The sequence below is a fragment of the Terrapene carolina genome, unplaced genomic scaffold, assembly GCF_002925995.2.
Source record: "Terrapene carolina triunguis isolate 2854851 unplaced genomic scaffold, T_m_triunguis-2.0 Scaffold130, whole genome shotgun sequence".
Taxonomy (NCBI): domain Eukaryota; kingdom Metazoa; phylum Chordata; order Testudines; family Emydidae; genus Terrapene; species Terrapene triunguis.
Window position 1 is genome coordinate 34,627,042 of NW_020664481.1, and position 6,094 is coordinate 34,633,135.

Here is a 6,094-nt window from a genome sequence, read left to right on the forward strand (position 1 = left end):
AAAAAAAAAAAAAAAAAAAAAAAGCCGCGATCGGCGGCGGCAGTTCAGCGGCAGATCCTTCGCTCCTAGAGGGAGTGAGGGACCTGCCGCCCCCGAATTGCAGCAGGTGCCGTCCCTCTCCCTTGGCCGTCCCAAGCACCTGCTTGTTAAGCTGGTGCCTGGAACCGGCCCTGCCAAAGAGGGCCAAACACTGAACATGCTTTGAATCTAAAATAGTTTCTCCCCTTTTGAGGTGGCCCCCCCTGCATCACAATTGAAACATGTTGGTGGAGCCGTGGGAGGAGGCTTATGCTGTCACTCTCTGAGCTGGTTCTGTCCCAAAGAGCCTTTAGTCTCCAGGGCTCTCAATCCAGCTGCTCTCATGAGGGTTAGATTCACCCCAAATGTCAAAAAATAAGATCTCCCTGGAAGTGTGCATTGCCCAAGTTAGTGGGAATGGTTAGACTGGTGACATTCACATATACACCTACATACTGTAAAAATGATGTTTGCTGTGACAGTTCAGTGTAAGTGCATGACACAACGGCTGGAATTCAGCTGAAACAGAAGAATTCGGGACAGATCCTCAGATGACATAAACTAGCATAGCTCTGTTGACTTCAATGCAGCTACACTCGTTTACACCACTTGAGGATCTGCCCCTTAAAGTTTTAGCTGGATATTTTCCTCATGGTTTTTCCCCTGCTCTCCACCCTAAGCATTAATTATTCTTCCCCTAAGCTGTCGTTAAACCATATGGTGACAACTACTGCTAGTCAGTGGTGGAACAAATAGGGACAGTTAGCAACATCTGATCTACTTATACTGGAAAAAGACAACAACAAAAAATCCGATCCACTTTAACTGAAATCTGAAAAGAGTGACCTTAATGGACAAGGGATGTGAAGCATGTGATATATTCTCTATCACTGATCTATGTAGCCCTTGCCAGATCTCTAATTATTATATGCATCTTCCCGTCCCATGCCCAGGACATTTTCTCAGGTTTGCCTTGGATCATAAAACAATATGTCCTTTTCAACTGCATGAAAGTCAGCACCAGTGGTTCTACTAAAGCTGGTAGGAGAAGGTTTGAAATGGACAATGTAAAATTCCAGAGTAGTTTGTTTTGATCATCTTCATGAAATTACCTTCTTTTAGTTTTAAAACCTGCAGTTCGCTGTGAAAAAAACAATGTTCCAGCATAATCTTTTCATTGCATAACTGAAGAAAAAGAGGCACCTGGAATTTCACCTCTACATCTGGTAGCATGGAAAGTATAAGGCTCTATCCACAGAGAATTTATTTACCACTAGTATTTGGTCCAGTTCTCCATGACACTGCTAATAACACTAAGTCCTTGATCTTGCAAATCCTTGGACTTTACACATGTGTGCGGCATTCCACTGAAGTCAATGGGAGTTTTCACATGATAAGTTCAGCATGTGTAGAAGTGTTTGTAGGGTCAAAGCCATAGTCACAGCTGCATATACACTAGGGAAAGGGCTTGTTTGTGAGTTAGGCTGCAGGTAGGCTCTGGTGTCTTGCTGATTCTTGTGGCTCTAGTTTTGTTAATTTTTACAATTTAATTTTTAAGATGCTTCCTTTCAATCTCCCTTACGGGGAAACTAAAGATAATTCTATAAAGCCTAAAAATAAACCTGGATCTGCTAAAAAATTCAGCATTTCACTCCTAGGCTTCCACCAGCTGGGCCCGTCTGCTTTAGAGTTGACACAATTTATAAAAATGAACAAGTTTACATGAGGAAGATGAACAGATTCCTTTGTATATTCATTTTGCCAAATACTGTGCAGGGCACTTATTACTGGAAGACGTTTATTTTTGTTGATTTCTTTCCCTATATCCCTTTAACACTATGGATGGGTTACATTAGTCTTCCTTCCGGAAAGTATGTCCAAACGCACACTCTTTTGCACTCATATTCCCTTCAGGTTTTGCTCATCACATTTATTAAGCTACTTAATTCTCAAGGATCTATGGTAGATACGGTGAAGACCCCCTGAACACCAGTTAAGAATAAAGGTGTAATGAGAATAAATGACACACACATACCAATTTCCACAAGTCCTACACGGAGTGTGACCTTTTTACATAAACATCTACTGCATAAATAAATCAGATCTATTAATAGGAACCTCCCCCCCCCAAATCAAACAATGAAAGTATAACAGTTAGCAGACCAGTTAAAAGAATCAACCTATTAAATAAATAAATTTGCTCTACACCAATTTATGTCACGGCTGTACTTAAGGCAAAACCTTTTAAAGAAATAGATTTACTGTGCATACATATCTCCACTGGGTATGTGTAATTATACAAAGGAAAGGCATTACTTTTTTAAAGTGGATGAATGGGTGATACTTTTTGATTTACTGCAAGAAACAGAAAAATGGTAATGGCATGAAATAAGCATTTGCAAAACTGTTTTGGCAGACAGAAAATATTTGATTTACCTAGGGCATCCATCAGGTTCTGTATTTTAGATCAAAGTAGATAAATGGCAAGGCAAATGGATATTTGGGGGGGGAAATCTACTGCTTTTCTGTCAACTCTGCAAGTAAGTTAAATGTTTGAAGGTGAAAAAAAAACGGCTCTCACATGGACAGAATAAAGTAATGATTCATCACTAATCTAGCAAATATGGGAGTTGTGTATTTACCTGGAAAGGTGAGAATTTCATGGACGGAAATGCTACACAGGGCCCCATTTGTCATTGATGTCCTGATCCTGAGAGATTTCAATGAGGGTTGAGGTGCTCAGCATTTCCAGTGCTTAGACCCTCAAGGGAGAAACATTTTACCTCCTCCCTTTGGCATCAAGTTGGTTCACAATTATTTTCCTTCCTATGACTTTCAGTTCTGGCTTGAACTCATATGGGTTTATGAAAGATATTCTAATTCAGGGCAAAGGAGCCCTCTCCCCCAAAACAGAAATCTGTGCTTCCCTTAGTAATATATATATTTTTAAATAAGACAAAGGGCCAAATTCATCACTGGTCTGATGGGGTGAACTTGCCTTTACTTTTCTCAGCTATACAGAAATAAAGGTCTTTAAGGATTTTATACATACGAACATAAGAAAGGCCATACTGAGTCAGATCAATGGTCCATCTAGCCCAGTATCCTGGCTTTCGATAGTGGCCAATGTCAAATGCTTCAGAGGGAATGAACAAAACAGAACAATTATCGTGTGATCCAGCCCGTCATCCAGTACCAGCTTCTGGCAGTTGGAGGTTTAGGGTTGCATTGAGCATGCTGTTGCGTCTCTGACCATTTTGGCTAATACCCATTGATGGGCCTATCCTCCATGAACTTATCTAATTCTTTTTTGAACCCAGTTATACTTTTGGCCTTCACAACATCCTTTGGCAATGAGTTCCACAGGTTGACTGTGCATTGTATGAAGAAATACTTGTGTTTATTTTAAACTTACTGTCTATTAATTTTATTGAGTGACCCCCGTTTCTTGTGTTGGGAAGGGGTAAACAATACTTCTCTATTAATTCATGATTTTATAGACCTCTATCATATCCCTCCATAGTAGTCTCTTTTCTAAACTGAACAGTCCCAATCTTTGTAATCTCTCCTCGTATGGAATCTGTTCTATACCCTTAATCATATTTGGTGCTCTTCTCTGTACCTAAAAATAATAGCTCACATCCTCTTCCTCACATCCTCTGCAATGAAGACCCATGCTAAGAATTCATTTAGTTTCTCTGCAATGGCCTTGTCTTCCTTGTATGCTCCTTTAGTGATTGTTTGGCTTGCTTCCTACTTCTGATATACTTGAAAAAAATTGCTGTTAGCTTTTGTGTCTTTTGCTAGTTACTCTTCAAATTCTTTTTTGACCTGCCGAATTATACTTTTACACTTGACTTGCCAGTGTTTATGCTCCTTTCTATTTTCCTCAGTAGGATTTGACTTCCAATTTTTAAAGGCTGCCTTTGTGCCTCTAACCACTTCTTTACTCTTCTGTTTAGCCATGGTGGCATTTTTTGGTCCTATTATTGTTTTTTTTTTACTTGGTATACATTTAGTTTGTGCCTCTATTATGGTGTTTTTAAATAGTTTTCATTCAGCTTGCAGGCATTTCACCCTTGTGACTGTTCCTTTTAATTTCTGTTTAACTAACTTCCTCATTTTTGTGTGTTTCCCCTTTTTAAAGTTAAATGCTCCTGTGGTGGGTTTATTCAGTATTTTCCCCCTACAGGGATGTTAAATTTAATTGCATTATGGTTTCTATTATCTAGTGACACAGCTATATTCACCTCTTGGATCAGATCCTGTACTCCACTTAAGACTAAATCAAGAATTGTGTCTCCCCTTGTGGGTTCCAGGACAAGCTGCTCCAAGAAGTAGTCTTTAATGGTGTCTAGAAATTTTATCTTTGCAGACCGTCCTTAGGTGACATATACCCAGTCAGTAGGGGGGATAGTTGAAATTCACCATTATTATTGGGTTTTCTGTTTTTGTAGCCTCTCTAATCTCTCTGAGCATTTCACAATCACTGTCATCATACTGGTTAGGTGGTCAGTATATTCTGACTGCTATACTCTTATTGTTAAGGCATGGAATTTCTATCCACACAGATTCTATGATACAGTTTAATTCAATTAAGATGTTTATTATATTTGACTCTATGATTTTTTTAACATACAGTGCCATTCCCTCAACAGCCTGATCTTCTCCATCATTCCTATATATTTGGTACCCTGATATTACAATATCCCATTGATTATCATCATTCTGCCAAGTATCTGTGATGCCTATTATATTAATATTCTCATTTAATACCAGGAACTCAAGTTCACCCATCTTAGTATTTAGTCTTCTGGCATTTGTATATGAACACTTACAAAATTTGTCAATATTTAGTTATCTGCCTTCATGTGATATAATTGAATGGAACTCTCTTTTGTTTGACTGTTTCTCTTCAGTTCCTACCTGTATGTTATCAACTCCTATCCCAGGGGTGGGCAACGTTTGGCACGCGGCTCGCCAGGGTAAGCACCCTAGTGGGCCGGGCCAGTTTATTTACCTGCTGACGCGGCAGGTTCGGCCGATCACGGCCCCCCACTGGCCGCGGTTTGCCGTCCCGGGCCAATGGGGGTGGCGGGAAGCCGCGGCCAACACATCCCTCGCCCACGCCGCTTCCCGCCGCCCCCATTGGCCCGGGACGGTGAACCGCGGCCAATGGGGGCCGCGATCGGCCGAACCTGCCGCATCAGCAGGTAAATAAACTGGACCGGCCCGCTAGGGTGCTTACCCTGGCGAGCTGCGTGCCAAACGTTGCCGACCCCTGTTCTATCCTATCCTCTTTCCTAGGATATAGAGTATTCCCTTTAGCAAATCCTCCCTTAAGGGATATCTCTGTCTGAACTGTGTGCTCCTCTGCACCTGTTGACTTTCCCCCAGAAAGGCTCAGATGATATGGGGAAGACTGATAGCCAACTGGGAGGTGCAGCTCTGCAAGACTGTTCCACGCTGTTCCTTAAACAAAGAGAAACTCCTGTGCTGGGGCTCACTGGCAAATTGATTCTTCTGTGAGGAGGCCAGGAGGTGGCAGAACCAAGAACCAGCTGCTCTCTGTGGCAGAATTCCCCCGGGAGCTCCCCAGTGCACAGAAGAGCACATCTGCTGTTACACCACTTCAGCATACATCCCCTACTCACTTGACCATCAGAGAATGGAGTCGGGCCTGGGGCCAGGACTCACTACCCTTCCAGCACTCTTTGAAATGTCTTGCATCACCAGAGGGCAGTAGGAAGTAGCCCCTGCAATCTACGGTGCACAGGGACCGCTTATGTACTTGTCTACTGCAAAGAGGTGAAAGAAGCAACCAGGTCCAATTTATTTTGCACAGATGTGTAAAAGCCCAACCACACATTAAAACTTATAATAACAAGGCAGAGCTGGCCAAGCTCTAGGATATGCACCTTGCACACTTAGAGCAAAAAAAAAAACCTGGTTCACTTCAGTGGAGTTACACCCAGGATAGCCTTGGCCCGGTGTGGTTTTTCCCTGGTGCAGTTCTTCGTTTATGCCCTAAAGAGCATGAGGTGTTTCAGTGATGGTTTGAACAAGACTCCTGTCT